A 3,623-nucleotide genomic window follows, 5' to 3' on the forward strand; every position below is an offset into this window, starting at 1 on the left:
TAAGGCCTCCGTGTCGTCTTTGTCACTGGTTAAAATGCAGAAATGAAGCCTAAAGTTTTGTTCCTGGTGGAGACGGTTGCTGGTTGCAGTTGCTGTCTGTGGTATGTACTTATGCTTAAAAATAACTCCTGACCCTGCGGAGTCAATACTCTGCATATCTGCATTCTTTCACCTCAGTGTGCCTGCCTGCACATGCGTTCTCACACTCTGCCCAAACGGCAGCATGTTTTAAAGCCTGCCAACGTAGCAGAACAATTTCAATCCTCCAACCTATGAGGAGGAAAACTGAAGCCACGGGTGTATAAACCTAGAAGAGAAACGGGTCCTGATTCACTTTTGGAGAAATCTCAACTTTGGGATAAAGAAAGAACTCTTATCTTCTTGGGGGGAGGGGGTTCACATAGATTTAAGGGGAGCAACAAAGTCTCCCTTAAATCTAGTATTTTCACATTTTCTAAATGTATCGAATTCCAATATTTAAAGCTTTTTAAAGTTTGTAAAAAGTCAAATTTTAAGTCATTTTAAATTAAAATGAAACAAGATTATTTGATTCTGTACTGTCAACATGTCCATTGTTGTCAATTAATTGTGTACAAAAAGGGACATTTTTAACTGTATTATCTTAGTTCAGAGGTCAGCAACAGTAAAAGAGACATTTGGGCTCGTTTTCTACTGATCAATCCGAGCTGTATAGTCTTTTTTTTTTAGCCTTTAAGACATTTGGATTTGCATTTATGATTTTTTTTTAATAATAAAAATGAATTATGTCTATTTTTTGGCACAAACAAAAGCAAAAATATAAAAAGCACCTAGAGTCTCTCAAAAAAAAATGTTTTTCTTCTGTTTGACAGAAGCTCAAATAATTTATTTTTAAAATAAAAGCAAACAGGATCATCTCAGTGCAGCTCTGGACAGCTTTTAATCAATTTTGTGCAGCATAAGATAATATGTGCTTTTAACTCATAAAAGATCAAACATTTTACCAAAGTTTTGCATATAAAATCTGTTGATTCTGGAGGTAGAGTTGATCAAACAAGACGTCTTCAGGTCAACAGGATGTAAAAACCTACATAGTTTATCATCTATGTGAACCTCAGACATCAATTTATACATTTAACTAATCTAAATTAAATAAATGATAATTAAGTAATCCTTACTTTAAAATATATATATATATTTTATTATTATTTTTCTTGTTCTTTTTCCCCTCTTTGTCCTCAGCAGTCTTACACTGCTGGGTTTTGTTATTTTAGTTTGGATCTTGGTAGTCTTAGTTTTCAGGCTTTGTTTATTTGTTGTCTTTAGGTAGTTTTGGTTTATCAGGAGCTGCTGACTCTGACGGTTGATATGTCTGGATCAACAGTCTCCATGATTTATTTTATGTTTGGACACATCATGGAGAGATAAAAGAGACACATGTGGATCTGGAGCTGCAGGTTGTGCTGTTTTAGTTCTATAATAAATTTGGTGGGAACGTGAGATTTGGGGGAAGCCGCACGTTTTCTACACTATGGAATTAGAAAGGTCACGCTCTTGAAGAGTTTTTAAAAAGAGTTGTTCCTCCGTTTTGGTGCTTCAGCATCAGTCTAGCCCAGGAGTCTGCAACCTTCAACACTTAGAGCCATTCAGGTTTATTTCTCACCAACTCAAACCCAGTTGGAGCCACAGAGTCTTCACTCACCCTTCAGAAAAACAAGAAACTCATTTATATTTATGTTTTTGCTACAGACATGATAGATTTAATTCAACTATTATTTTTTTTTTACAAATAAAACATAAAAATGAAGAGAAAACAGATGAAAAAAATCTATGAAATAGTTTATAACTTTTGACAGAGCTTTGCATGGCTTCCTTTCAAAATAAAAGACACAATACACCATAGGATCATGTTAAAGCAGCAAATGCAGTAGGAAGTGTGAAATCATCAATGATTTAAACTTTTTATTTTACTGTTTCTGCTGCATTTCTGCCACAAATTCATAAAAAGAACCAACAACAGCTAAATCAGACCTAATGAAGTGACTCTGAGTGAACCATGAGGAACACTTGAAATCCAGGAATTTGTTCAGAGATGGAAAAACTGCTTTATAATCCAGTGAATTATAACTTAACGTAGTTTTAATTCTGGTTACTGACAATAAATTGATTTTCTGCGCTAAATGAAGCTCTAAATTCAATCCAAATGTGTCTGACGTTGATAAACTATAGATGGAGAATTACAGCTACTGTTGTTAGGATCCTTGTTGAATGATTTATCCTCCCCTTTAACTGTTTGTGAATGAGTTGAATAAAGTTTAAATTAAATTAAATTACTCTTGCTTACTTTTTTCTTTACAGTTATTTTATAAAGCACTTTATTTTAACCAAAGAGCCCCATGTGACTCCCGAGCCGCAGGCTGCAGATCCCCTTTCACCGCGCTGGCTTTAATCTCTGTTATAAATTGGTTTTATTATCTTTACATTCTATGACTGCACAATGTTCTGTGTTTGTTCTCCTGTGTACAGCACTTTGGGCCTTCTTGGCTGGTGGTGGAGGGTATTAAATGAATTAAATGAATGAATATTTAGCATCAGAAATACACACTCTGACATAAAAGCTACTGTCAGGTTCTTGTTTCCATGTTTAAAAAGGTCACAAAAGTTCATCAGCACCTCAGGTGTTCACAAATCCTTTTTAAGGTCATTTTTTTGTACGCATCTCTACGATTCCAATAATGCTGTCGGAGACATGCATCTATTATCACTTCTTCTTCTGTAACCTTCAGCGCTAAAATAGCCGTTTGGACCAAAACTCAAAGAGAGCCATAAAGCCTCACCTCAATGTTTAGAGAAATATACTTTAGTTATGATTTTGTGGCCATTAAGTAATTAAAACTTTTAAATATTGCATTAATTGGATTATAAGCTTTTTATGTTTCTATAATAATTATTTTAACTTAATTTACCTTTGACACTTGTAAGTTCCTTTCAAAATAAAATACATCCTGTGTTAAATCCTGTAAAAAAAGCCAAGTTGAACATGGCATTTTCTATCATTTTTTGTGAGATTTCATCCTTTTTCTCATTTTGATTTTTGCTAACATTGAGAAGAATCTAAATTAAGGAAAAAAATCAGAGCATAATACAAATTTAGTATGAAGAAACAATAGTAGATCTTTTACCATCATTTTTCTGTCATCTGACATTCTGAAAATCTAAATATAAATGACTAAACTAAATCAACCCAAATAAAAAATGTTAAATCATTTTTTATTTAAATTTTAAGCATTTTTCAAAGCCAAAGAGCCACAATGGAGGGTTAAAAGAGCCACATGTGGGTCTGGAAACTGAATGTGTAAAACTCAGCAGGATTTTCATCCTCAATGCTGAGGAGACATTAGTGCTCAAAAATCAGAAAGTTTTCATTGAAATACACAACATGACAGTGACAGAAGAGGCAAGCTGCAGAACGTGTCCAGGGCGTTTCTCTGCGTTTGGCAGATAAAGTCAGATTCATCTGCAACAGTTCTTCCCTCGCTGAGGCGTTTCAAACGGTTAACCTTTGCAGCTCGCTCTCGTTCTCATTGTCTTGTCTGTATTCTATCTTCCTCCTCTAAAAACAGGCTTGAAGCAGCTGGAGGATC

This window comes from Oryzias melastigma, linkage group LG21, assembly GCF_002922805.2.
Source record: "Oryzias melastigma strain HK-1 linkage group LG21, ASM292280v2, whole genome shotgun sequence".
In the NCBI taxonomy this organism is placed as follows: domain Eukaryota; kingdom Metazoa; phylum Chordata; class Actinopteri; order Beloniformes; family Adrianichthyidae; genus Oryzias; species Oryzias melastigma.